The sequence below is a fragment of the Balaenoptera ricei genome, chromosome 10 (genome assembly GCF_028023285.1).
Source record: "Balaenoptera ricei isolate mBalRic1 chromosome 10, mBalRic1.hap2, whole genome shotgun sequence".
Lineage (NCBI taxonomy): Eukaryota > Metazoa > Chordata > Mammalia > Artiodactyla > Balaenopteridae > Balaenoptera > Balaenoptera ricei.
The window spans coordinates 99,752,446-99,766,543 of NC_082648.1; the positions used below are offsets into that span (position 1 = coordinate 99,752,446).

At 41.5% G+C, this 14,098-nt stretch overlaps 1 pseudogene; it reads left to right on the forward strand.

Moving 5' to 3' along the window:
* The first annotated feature begins 1,539 nt into the window (after window positions 1-1,539).
* Window positions 1,540-1,806, forward strand: LOC132373802 (ATP synthase subunit f, mitochondrial-like; annotated as a pseudogene).
* The last annotated feature ends 12,292 nt before the right edge of the window (window positions 1,807-14,098 follow it).

Genomic DNA, 14,098 nt, shown 5'->3' on the forward strand with positions numbered 1-14,098 from the left:
AAAACAATGAAGAAATAAAGGAAAACAGTGATAAATTTGACTATAACAAAATTTGAAACTTCTGTATGACCAAAGTTAAAAGATAGGTAAGAGACTAGGAGAAACTGATTTCCAATATATATATTAAACAAACAAATAGTTTGTAGTCAGAATATATGAACTTCTGCAAATCAACCCAAAAGAAAAAGTGGGGCTTCCCTGGTGGCGCAGTGGTTGAGAATCTGCCTGCTAATGCAGGGGACATGGGTTCGAGCCCTGGTCTGGGAAGATCCCACATGCCACGGAGCAACTAGGCCCGTGAGCCACAACTACTGAGCCTGCACGTCTGGAGCCTGTGCTCCACAACAAGAGAGGCCACGATAGTGAGAGGCCTGCGCACTGCGATGAAGAGTGACCCCCGCTTGCCACAACTAGAGAAAGCCCTTGCACAGAAACGAAGACCCAACACAGCCAAAAATAAAAATAAATTAATTAATTAAAAAAAAAAAAAAAAAGAAAAAGTGGACAAAAGATGTGAATTCTCAATTAACTGAGGCAATAGCATGACCAAGAATCATTTGAAAAGATGTTTGTTCAGCTTGACTAGTGTTAGATAAATGCAACTTGAAATGAGAATTTTTATCTCTAAAGATTTACAAACATTAAAAAGATTGAGACAGGGACTTCTCTGGTGGTCCAGCAGCTAAGACTCCGCGCTCCCAACGCAGGGGGCCTGGGTTTGATCCCTGGTCAGGGAACTAGATCCCGCGTGCCACAACTAAAGATCCCACATGCCACAACTAAAGATCCTGCATTCCACAACTAAAGATCCTGCATGCCACAACTAAGACCTGGCACAGCCAAATAAATACATAAATAAATACTAAAAAAAAAAAAATGATTGAGACAATTGACGAGGTGACTTCCACCTCAGGCCTTTTTCTATGCTCCTTGTTGGGAACTGCCTGTAAGTGGCATCCATCCAAGTGAGAAACTAGCATAGGTTGCTGCGAAATGATTGTGCAGAGGTAGCCCCAAGCTGGCAAGGGATGGTCTGGGTTTTCTGGACTCTGTGTTTTTCTGGTAAAGGAGCCCTGAGTACTGATCAGCTCTTGCAGCTCTAAAATCATGGCCCATGGACCAATAACATTCAAGTATGTGGCCATAGAGTTCTTTCAGCATGAGTGGGAATTTCTCGACCTTGTTCAGAAGAAGTTGTACTGCAGTGTGACGATGGAGAACTATAGTAACTTGGTCTCACTGGGCCATTCCATTTCTAAGCCAGACATAATTGTGTTATTGGAGCAAGAAAAAGAACCCTGGATGGTTGTGAGGGAAGGAACAAGAAACTGGAGTACAGATTTGGATTCAAGTTATAAAATAATCAGTGATAGAAAAACGTTTATAGCTGGAAAACATTCATCTCTTCTCCTTCATCAGAGAATTCATAGTGGTGAGAAACCCTATGAAGATGAAGAATGTTGGAAGGCCTTTAGTTATGCCTCAAACTTTGTTCAACATGGAAAAGTTGATATTGGGGCAGACAGCCAGGACTCCAAGATGGAATCAGTTGTACCACTGAAGGAGAAGAAGCTCCTGAATGTCAAACTAAGGGAGCTGGCAAGCTGGATACTAATGCGGGATTTCATCCTTTAAGGAACTGCTGGAGTGTTTCAAAGAGGTTATTACTGGTATTACAACAAGTATTTCAACATGAAGAAAGGGAGCATCGTAGGGCTTTCTATGTTGCTGGCAGCTTATATGCTTTTCAGCTACTGCAGTTCTTACAAGGAACTTAAACATGAGCAGCCAAGTGAGTACCTCTGAAGAGGGCACACTCTGCATTCCTGACCATGACTTTTGCCCGGCACCCCTGAATCCTTTCATATCCTGATGCAGAATTAACACCCAATAAAAGATGACTGGTTAAAAAAAAAAAAAGGTCTCTCAGCAACTTTCAAGTATGTAATACAGTATTATTAACTATACTCACCGTGCTGTACATTACATACCTGTGACTTATTTATTTTATAATTGGAAATTTGTAGCTTTTGACCACCTTCACCCATTTCACCCACTGCCTCTGGCAACCATCAATCTGTTCTCTGTATCTATGGCTTCAGTTTCATTTTTTTGTTTTTGATTTTTTAAAAAAATTTCACCTATAAGTGAGATCATACAGTATTGGTATTTGTCTTTCTCTGTCTGACTTCACTTAGTATGATGCCCTCGAGATCCATCCATGTTGTCTCAAATGGCAGGATTTCCTTCTTTTTACGACCGAGTAATGTTTGATTGTATATGTGCCACATTTAAAAAAAATCCATTCATCTCGTGATGAACTCATGTTGTTTCCTTGTCTTGGCTATTGCAGATGGCGCTGCATTGAACACTGGGGTGCAGATACATTTTCTTTTCTTTTTATTTTAAATAAATTTATTAATTTTATTTATTTATTTTTGGCTGTGTTGGGTCTTCATTGCTGCGCACGGGCTTTCTCTAATTGTGGCGAGTGGGGGTTACTCTTCATTGTGGTGCGCAGGCTTCTCATTGTGGTGGCTTCTCTTGTTGCGGAGCACGGGCTCTAGGCATGTGAGCTTCAGTAGTTGTGGCACACGGGCTCAGTAGTTGTGGCTCGTGGGCTCTAGAGCACAGGCTCAGTAGTTGTGGCGCATGGGCTTAGTTGCTCCACGGCACGTGGGATCTTCCCAGATCAGGGCTCGAACCCGTGTCCCCTGCCTTGGCAGGCGGATTCTCAACCACTGCACCACCAGGGAAGCCGCAGATATATTTTCAAGATAGTGATTTTGTTTCTTTTGGATTGTTGACTTAAGAAAAAATGTACAACATGAGAGTTGCGAGTTAAATTTTATTTGGGGCAAAATGAGGACTATAGCCTGGGAGACAGCATTTCAGATAGCTCTGTGAAACTCCAAAGAGGTAGTGGGGGAGGTCAGTATATATGTGATTTTGGTGAAGGGGGAGTACATGCAATCAAGTACATATTTTTTTGCAGAAGGTTACTGCTAGTCACGAGGAGCAGACATCACCGTGAAGGATTTTAGTGCTTTACTAGATCTGAGGAGATATAAGAATTGGGCTCATAAAATCAGCTCCTGAAAATATCTTAACTATCTGAAGACCTGTTCTGCCAGTTTTCCCAGAGCACAGAGAACCTCATTTCTGCTCTCCACCCTGAACTCCTTTCAGGGGGTGTTGAAAGTCAGCAGATGCAGCAGCACATGATTTAATCCTTGTAGAGGTAGATGGCAAGTGCCAATTTGTATTTGACAGGATGAATGCCAGGAAGTGGATCTGCTGGGTTATATGGTAGTTCTAGCTTTGATTTTTTGAGGAAACTCCATGCTGTTTTCCGTGGTGGCTGCACTAGTTTGCATTCCCTCTAACAGTACGTAAGTGTTCCCTTTTCTCTACGTCCTTGCCAACACTTGTTATTTCTTGTCTTCTTGGTAGTGGCCATTCTTATAGGTGTGAGGTGATATTTTATTGTGGTTTTGATTTGCATTTCGCTGATGACTGGTGATGTTGGGCACCTTTTCCTGTGCCTGTTGGCCATCTGTATGTCTTCTTTGGAAAAATGTCTACTCGGAGCCTCTCCCCATTTTTTAATTGGGTTGTTTGTTTGCTTTTCTATTAAGTTGTATAAGGATTTTTAAAAAATATATTTTGGATTGTAAATCAACTATACTCCAATATAAAATTTTAAAAATGACCGAAAAACTCAAGTGTTGGGAAGAATGTGGGGAAAAGATTATTTTTTATACACTATTGGTGGGAGCATAACTTGGTATGCCTTTTTATTTACTTTTTAATTAATTATTCTTTTTTTTTGAATTTTATTTATTTATTTATTTTTATACAGCAGGTTCTTATTAGTTATCTATTTTATACATATTAGTGTATATATGTCAATCCCCATCTCCCAATGGTATCCATGGATGGACCTGGAGGGCATTATGCTAAGTGAAATAAGTCAGACAGAGAAAGACAAATACTGTGTGATATCACTTACATGTGGAATCTAAAAGATAAAGCAAACTAGTGAATATAACAAAAAAAGAAACAGACTCACAGATACAGAGAACAAACTAGTGGTTACCAGTGGGGAGAGGACAGGGGGGAGGGGCAAGATAGGGGTAGGGTTCAAACTACTACGTATAAAATAAATAAGCTACAAGGGTATATTGTACAGTACAGGGAATATAGTCAATATTTTATCATAACTATAAATGGAGTATAATCTTTAAAAATTGTGAATCACTATGTTGTACCCCTGAAACTTTTATAATATTATAAATCAACTATACCCCAATAAAAATAAATAAATAAATTGACATACAAAAAAAATTTCTTCCGATTTTGGAGAAAGCTGTCTCTTCTCTGGCCGATTGAGTTGAACAGCCCTGGAGGCATGGTTATATTTCACCTCTTCCTACCTCACAGCCACAGTTTGTATGGTTCTTACTGGCCAAAGCCACCGGGGGCAAGGGGGTCCCATAGAACTCATCTGGTGTTTAAAGGCCTTTGAAAATGACCTAATGACTATTACTATAGCTAGGTGCCAGGCAAGTGCTAAAGCACTTCAGAAGCGTATCTCACCACAGCAATCCAGTGAGGATTAAAATCTGTTAATATCTTCATGTTACAGCTAAGCATACTGAAGCTTGGCGACCTTAGGAAATGAAAGAATCCACAACTGTTGAGTGGTGGAGGCAGGACATGGAACCCTAACCTCTGCCTGGGAAACCTGCTCCTGAGCTTCCTCTTTTCATCCCACAGGTGCCAAGCAGTAGGAGGCGTTTCCTGTGCACGTAGTGGCCTGATCCTCTCCACACACCTGTGAGGTCCTGGTGAGCTCTGAGTCTCTTTCCCTGCTGCAGGCTTGATCCCTGGTGATCAGAGGGCTTAGAAAATCAACTGTGTCAAACGTGGTTTAGCAGGTCAGAGGAGGGCTCAGATTTCTCACAGGACCAGTAGATTGGTTCCAGATCTTCTGCTGCCATGTAATTGGGGTGTAGGGGTTGCTGAGAGCCTGAGGTCAGCTGCCCTTGAGTCAGCTCAACTGGCACCAGAAAGAGAGAATCTTGAGATCTTTGGGTTTTTCATGGCCTCATGCCCTTATCCCCCATCACAGCCCCAGACCTAAAGTTCTTAATTGCCTTAGTGATGGCTCCGAGTAAAGGGTACTCATAACAGATGGGAAGGTGAAGAGTTTGAGAGGGGCAGTAATTATGTCAATTGACCGGCCTGTTTATTAACTATCTATTCGTGCCCAGCACCCTGCCAGGCACTTCACATGCATAATCCAGTGAGGTGGGTGCTTGGACCCCAATCTCATAGATGAAGAAACTGGGCCTGAGGGAGGAGCAAATTGTCAAAGGCGCACAGCTGGCTGGTAAGTGACAGGGCGGGATCCAAACTTAGGTTTCCCTTTTTATTCAGACACTCATTTGTTGAGTGCCTTTTGTGTGCCATTTCTATGCACTCTATCAGTCAACAAAACAAACAAAAATTCCTGCTCTTATGGAGCTTACATTCTACCAAGACACAGTCAATATATTATATATATATATATATAATGTTATGATATAACTAGGCATATCATATTCAAACTGCAGGAAAAGCAAAGAAGTTATTAAGAGCTATGAAAAAATATAGAGCAAAGTGAGGGAGATTAGGAAAACTGGGGGATTGGCAGAGGGAGCGGATTGTAATACAGCCTTGTTGAGAAGATAATATTTGAGGAAAGATTTGAAGGGTAAAGGAGGTGAGGGAGGTAGCCACGCAGATATCTGGGGAAGAGCGCTCTAGGCAGAGGGAACAGCTAGTGTAAAGGCAGCTTAATTCCCAGGTGCCTTCCCTTATACCCAGTGCCTCAAAACACAGATGAACATGAGAAGACTCCTGTTCTCAAGGAAGGAAAATGCTTGAAAACAGACTGCAAGCCAAACAGAGTGAGAGAGATCCGAACCAGCACGTAAAACAGTTTGGGGATGGAGACTGATTTTGGGGTTGTCGTTAGAAAACAGGCCTCCTTCCTGCCTATGTCCTGAGGATAAAAGAGAAGTCAGTGTAACCGAAGAGGCTAGGGCCACCCTGGTTTTCACCCTTGATTAAAGCCTGCTTTCTGTTGCATACCTCTCCTTGGCCTTGGGTCTCTCTGTTTCTGAGGGCGTCTGTGATATGCATTTCCTGGTGCTGTTCCCTTGGGGCCTCCCAGTAGGGCAGCTTGGATGCACCCAGGCTCTCAGCTTCAGGCTGGGTGCTGCGCTTTTCCTGCTCCAACTGTTCATTGTCTGGTTCCAAGAGAGATGGATCTTCTCAGCTGAAGTCTCTGAATCCCCTTGATGGAGCACTTGCCTAAGTCAGGGAAACCTATTCTCTGACTCTCCATGGAGAGGAGGGCCAGTATAAATTGATGTGAGAGCTTGTGGGCTGACCACTTGTTTGTTCTACTGCCCAACATTGTGCCCTGGGCTTCCTAAGGATCAGTTCAGGTTAAGTACTTACTGAGGCTGCTCTGAGCCAGTCCTGTGCTCTGAGGAATCTGACATGCCCTGATCTCGAGGAGTAAACAGACTACTCCAGAGATAGACAATTTCATTACATTTTCCAAGTGTCCACCTCGTCTTGGACTCCACCCATCCCTAAAATATAAGATGGAAGCAGGTAAGTACCGCACCCTCTATGTGGTCCCTGCGGGGAGGTTGTCTAGACCTCCTCCTGTTGGCTTACTCTGCTGGTCTTATCTTCCCTGGTCATCAGACCTCTGATATGGCCTTGGCATACCTCAATATGGGCATAAATACATAAAAACAAATAAATAAATAAAGCTGGAAGGGGACTTCCCTGGCGATCTAGTGGTTAAGACTCTGCGCTTCCATGCTTCCATTGCAGGGGGCATGGATTCTATTCCTGGTCTGGGAATTAAGATCCCGCATGCCTCGAGGCACGGCCATAAATAAATAAATAAAGGAACTAATTTAGAAATATTTCTGCTCAAGCTTGGGTTTTTCCCTTGGACCCAATTCTGGCATTAGACTTCTGGCTTTTACCTGATGACCAATGAGAGAGACACTCCTAATTCCTTACATAAGTGCAGTGGTAGAGGTCAGCACAGGGTTAAGAGGAGGGGTCCTGGCCAGCCCAAGTTGGTTCTGTTGGTTCCTGGAGAAGGGGATGCCTGCGTTGTTTTGATGCCCCAACCAGGAAGGCCTTTGGTCTGGGCATGTGGTCCAGCATAATAAGGAGACCGGTTGTCCCCTTGTGCCTGCAAATCCTTCTGCTCCCTTCACAGATTGATTCCTGAAAAGGAGAAAAGCAGGTAAGGGGCTTGGAAGTCAACATTCCCATCCTCACAACAAGAAAAAAAAGCTGAATAAGTTGAAAATCAATTACTCTTCTTAGATCCATTAGAGAATTGAAGTCCTCAGGGCAAACTGCTGTCTGCAAAACTGGAGAGACAGGTGGATACAGAGAATCACAATTCACCGAAAACAAAACTCAAGAAAGGAAGCCCCACCAATGGAGCCAGCATCAGGGTAGGAAAATGTAAACTGCAGTTGACAAATTGCTGGAGGCAATTCAAGCTTGTAGGCAAGCTTGAGAGTTAAAAATTTCAGGGGTCCAGTCCTTCGGAGGAGTCCAACGTTTCTGTGGGTTCTACCTCTAGGAGCCCTACCAGCTCCCCACAGTAAAGAGTGGAGAAAAGAAAAACCCTTTGTACTTCCAGCAGGGGTAATGGAATAGTAGCTATTTTGAAATTATACCCAAAGCCTTTTATTCTCCTTAACATGGCCTGTTCTCAAGAGAAATCATTTAACCAGGGTCTAATTGACTGGGGTTTTACCAGAGCCTAACTGACCCAGGGAGGGAGAATATCCAACTCCAGTCCACTGTAACCTTTCATGCAGAGGAAGGGAAATGTCCAAGTCCAGCCCTAATTAGTCTTCTGCCTCCACTAAGGGGGGTGGGGCCCAACAACTGGGATACACTTGTGAAGGTCAAAGCCCAGGGGCAGAAGTCACTAAAAGTTTGACACCTAATCGTAGGACTATAGAATTCTTCCTTTCCCCCAGCACCTTACCACCACATCCACAGGGCCCCTGCCTAACAACAGGGGATTACAACTGAAAGAACTGCACATCTCAGACCTTATTTAAGCAGTCTCTAGGGAAACACAAAGACAACAGAGGAGACAAAAACATGGACACCAGAGGAAATTTTAGTCTCTCACACCTGCAGATACAGCAAATAATAAACACAGCCTAATTCCAAGCCAGATAAACATAAGGCCTTACACTACAGGCCTATTTAACTCAGTTCCTTTTACATAGTATATCATGTCTGGCTTTCAGCATAAAACTACAAGGCATACTAAAAGACAACACAGCTTGGACAGAGTGAGAATCAGAACCAGACTCAGACATAGCAAAAATGTTGGAATTATCAGACTGGGAATTTAAAACAACTGATTATTATGCAAAGAGCTCTAATCGAAAAAGTGGACAGCATGCAAGAAAAGATGGATAATGTAAGCAGAGAGATGGAAACTCTAAGAAACAATCAAAAGTTACCAATGCTCCTTGAAAGACACAATCTACCAAAACTCACACAAAGAAAAATAGACAATCTGAATAAGCCTATATCTATTAAATAAGTTGAATTCAAAACTAATAACCTTCCAAAAAAGAAAGCACTAGGCCCAGATGGATTAACTGGTACATTGTACCGAACATTTAGGGAAGAAATGATACCAGTTCTGTGCAACATCTTCCAGAAAATAGAAGCAGAGGGAATACTTCCTAAATCATTCTAGGCAACCAGCATTATCCTCATACCAAAACCAGATATGAAAAGAAAGAAAACTGCAAATCAACATCTCTCATAAAAAAAAATGCAAAATCCTCAAAAAATTAGTAAGTTGAATTCAACAATATATAAAAAGAGTTATACACCATGACTAAGTGGAATTTATTCCAGGTATGCAAGGCTGGTTTAACATTCAAAAATCAATTAATATAATGCATCATATCAACAGGCTAAAGAAAAATCATATGATCACATCAACAGATGCAGAAAAACATTTGACAAAATCCAACACACATTCATGATAAAAACTGTCAGTAAACTAGGAATAGAGAGAATTTCCTCAACTTGATAAAGAACATGTACCAAAAAAACTCTATAGCTAACATTAAACTCAATGGTGAGCAACTAGATGCTTTCCTCCTAAGATCAGGAACAAGAAAAAGACATCCCCTCTTACTACTCCTATTCAGTGTTGTACTGGAAGTCCTGGCTAATGCAATAAGACAAAAAAAAAAAAAAAAAAATCAGTTTTACTTCTTTCCAAATCTGTATACATTTCATTTCCTTTTTTTATCTTGATTTTTATGATGATCTAGGTAGAAAATCCCAAAGAATTGACAAAAAAAAAAAAAAACCTCTGAAACTAATAAGCAATTATAGCACGGTGGCAGGATACAAGGTTAATATACAAAGTCAATTGTTTACCAGCAATGAACAATTGGAATTTGAAATTAAAAACACAATACTATTTACCAAAAATAAAATAATAAAATAAAATAAAAAGAAATACTTAGGTATAAATGCAACAAAATATGTACAAGATCTATGTGGGGTAAACCTATGAAACTCTGATGAAAGAAATTCTAAATAAATGGGGAGATATTCCATGTACAGGGATAGCAAGAATCAATTTTGTCAAGATGTCAGTTCTTCCCAATTTGGTCTATTCAACGTAATCCTAATCAAAATTCTAGCACGTTATTTTGTGGATATCAACAAACTGATCCTACATTTTATATGGAGAAGCAAAAGACCAATAATAGCCAACACAATACTGAAGAACAACAACAAAGTTGGAAGACTGTCCCTATCCAACCTCAGGACTTTATATAAAGATGCAGTAATCAAGACAGTGTGGTGTTGGTGAAAGAATAGACAAATAGATCAATGAAACAGAATAGAGAGCCCAGAAACAGACCACACAAATGTAATCAACTGATCTTTGAAAAAGGAAGACAATTCAGTGGAGAAAGGATAGTCTTTTCAATGAATGGCACTGGAACAACTGGACATGGACATGCAAACAAAAAATCTAGATACAGATATTTTACAAAATTAACTCAGTAAGCATCAGAGACCTAATGTAAATGCTAAGCTATAAAAATCCTAGAAGATAACATAGGAGAAAAACTAATGACCTTGGCTTTTTGATGAGTTTTTAGAAACAACACCAAAAAGCACTATCCATGAAAGAAAAAATTGATAAGCTGGACTTCATTAAAATTAAAAAGTCTGCTCTGTGACGGGCACTGTTAAGAAAATGAAAAGACAAGCCACAGACTTGGAGAAAATATTTGCAAAAGACACATATGGTAAAGGACTGGCATCGAAAATATACAAAGAACTCCCACAACTGAACAATAAGAAGAAAAATGACCCAATTAAAAATGGGCAAAAGATCTGAACAGATACCTCACCAAAGAAGATATGCAGATGGCAAATAAGCATATAAAAAGATGCTCAGCATCATATGTCATTAGGGAATTGCAAATTAAAACAATGAGCTACCACTACACACCTATTAGAATGGCTAAAATTCAAAACACTGTCCACACCAAATTCTAGCAAGGTTGTGAAGCAACAGGAAGTCTCATTCATTTGCCGGTGGACATATAAAATGGTAGAGCCACTTGGAATATAGTTTGGTAGTTTCTTATAAAACTAAACATACTCGGGACTTCCCTGGCGGTCCAGTTGTTAAGACCCCGCACTTCCACTGCCGGGGGCGGGGGTTTTATCCCTGGTCAGAAAAATAAGATCCCGAAGGCTGGACGGCTTGGCCAAACAAACAAAAAACTAAACACTCTTACCACATGATCCAGCAATTGAGCTCCTTGGTATTTATCCAAACGAGCTGAAAATCTATGTCCTCACAAAACTCTGCACATGAATGTTTATAGCAGCTTTATTCATAATTGCCAAGATATGGAGGCAACCAGATGTTGTTCTTCAATAGCTGAGTGGATAAACAGTGGTACATCCATAAAATGGAATATTTTCAGCGATAAAAAGAAATGAGTTATCAAGTCATGAAAATATACCTTAAATGCAAATTGCCAAGTGAGAGAAGCCAATCTGAAAAGGCTACATACTGTATAATTCCAACCCTCTGATGTTCTGGAAAAGGAAAAACTACGAAGACTGAAAAAATTGGTGGTTTCAGGGGTTGAGGTGGGGGTAGGGAGGGATGAGTAAGTGGAGCACAGAGGATTTTAGGGCAGTGAAACTTGTGTGCAGGACTGTAATGGTGGACACAAGTCACACATTGGTCAAAACATATAGAATATACAACACAAAGAGTGAACCCTAATGTAAATTATGGACTTTATTTTTTATTTATTTATTTTTAAATTTGGCTGCACCACGCGGCTTTCGGGATCTTAGTTCCCCCACCAGGGATGGAACCTGGGCCCTGGTAGTGAAAGCGCAGAGTCCTAAACACTGGGCCACCAGGGAATTCCCTTATGGACTTGAGCTAATTATAAATATAAATACTGTCATCAGTTACAACAAATGTACTACACTAATGCAAGATGATAACAGTGGAGACACTGAAGGAGGCCTGGGGGGAAGAGAGGGGGTATAGAAATTCTACTTTCTTCTCAATTTTTCAGTAAACCTAAAACTGTTCTTTTAAAAAAGGGGGTTGGGGGGAGACATGAAGACTGGGAAGTGCATTAAGTGGGAGAGCCTGTTACTTCCCATGGCTTCCTATAGAGGGCTTCTGGGCTTAGTGGCAAAAACCACAATGTGAAAAAGTCTGGGCCTGAATAATTACTTATTCAGGTGCCATTCTAAGTGCTTTACATATACTATCTCACTTAATCCTCTAGCAACAATCCTATGCGGTAGGAACTATTAACATCCGCACTTTACAGGGGAGGAAGTAGAAGCACAGGGAAATTAAGTAACTTGTTCAAAATTGCTGCAAGTGGAGCCAAAATTTAAATCTAGATATTAGAACATATAACTAAATCACCACATGCAACTTTTTTCTCATTCTGTAAACTGGGCAGTCTATTTTAATGAGGCAAAACACCCCAATTTATTATACTGCACATCCTGAGTCAGTACAAATACCTCCGTTCCAACCTGGGGAGGTATGGGGTCTCTTTCATCTGGGAGGTCAGTCTTTGTAGGACCCCTCCCACAAACACCCTATCCAGGGACTGTCTGGGGGAATAGTTTCTGAAAACTGGTTGAGTTTCTTTAAACAGGAATCCAGTTTTGTTTTTTTTATCAGGGGAGTCTAGAAATGTTAGACTGTTGTGGGAGACAGTGTTGTGAAATAAGTACTTTTCAACCAGCCCCTAACACTTCTGTCTTTATTTACCACCAATGTCTTTGGCTGTGCACATCGCCTTAGTGGTCCCCTTCCTACTGACACTCAGTCATGGGGGTCTGGCCAGTCCCTCTTCTTCATATTCACTACAATCACCCCCTGTCCCTGTCTCCCTGTCTCTCAACTGGACCCTTGCACAGCTGATTCCAGGTTCCCTATGTACCTGTCAGGGTTCAGCCAGGAGACAGAAACCACATCAGTTATTTGAACAGAGGGATAGTTGTGCAACCATAAGCACTATCTAACTTCAGAACATTTTCATCACCCCCCCAAAAAACCCATACTCACTAACAGTCACTACCCATTCCCTCTTTCTTTTTTCTTAAAGCTTTTTTAAAATATTTTATTTTATTTTATTTATTTTTGGCTGCATTGGGCCTTCGTTGCTGTGCGCGGGCTTTCTCTAGTTGCAGTGAGCAGGGGCTACTCTTCGTTGCGGTGCGCAGGCTTCTCATTGCAGTGGCCTCTCTTGTTGCAGAGCACGGGCTCTAGGTGCACGGGCTTCAGTAGTTGTAGCTCGTGGGCTCTAGAGCTCAGGCTCAGTAGTCATGGCACACAGGCTTAGTTGTTCCGAGGCACGTGGGATCTTCCCGGACCAGGGCTCAAACCCGTGTCCCCTGCATTGGCAGGCGGATTCTTAACCACTGCACCACCAGGGAAGCCCCCCATTCCCTCTTGTCAACCACTTATCTACTTTCTGTGTCTATGGATTTGCCAATTCTAGACATTTCATATAAATGGAATCGTACAATAAGTGCTCTTTTGTGTCTGGCTTTCTTCCCTTTGCATAATATTTTCAAGGTCCATCCATGTTGTAGCACATATCAGTATGGATATACCGTATAGGTAGTATGGCACACGGGCTTCTCTCTAGTTGTGGTGTGTGGGTTTTCTCTCTCTAGTTGTGGCACGGGCTCCAGAGCGGTGGGCTCTGTAGTTTGCGGCATGCAGGCTGTCTCGTTGAGGCACATGAGCTCAGTAGTGTGGCGCCCAGGGTTAGTTGCCCCGTGGCATGTGGGATCTTAGTTCCCCGACCAGGGATTGAACCCGCATCCCCTGCATTGGAAGGCAGATTCTTTACCACTGAACTACCAGGGAAGTCCCTCCATCCCTTCATTTTGAGCCTATATGTGTTCTTAAAGCTGAAGTGAGTCTCTTGTAGGCAGTATACAGTTGGATCTTGTTTTTTTATCCAACTAGCTTTTGATTAGATAATTTAATCCATTTACATCAAGAGTAATTACTGAGAGAATTCCCTGGCAGTCCAGTGGTTAAGACTCCATGCTTTGCCACAACTACTGAAGCCCGTGTGCTTACAGCCCATGCTCTGCAATAGGAGAAGCCACCGCAATGAGAAGCCTGCGCACCACAACAAAGAGTAGCCCCAGCTCGCTGCAACTAGAGAAAGCTGGCATGTGGCAACGAAGACCCAATGCAGCCAAAAATAAATAAATTAATTAATTAATTTTAAAAAAAGAGAAAAGAAAATCAATCCAAACACCACTGAAGTCCAAACTCTTGCCAAATAAGCTTAACCCATATTCAGCGTCTCAGTTTGATGCCATTTTTTTGGAGAAAGTTTACTACAACTCTAAAAACCAAAAAAGCACCCAAGATGAACTAATTATAAGCACCCAAATAATCAAAGGCAGAGTGAATGGTAAT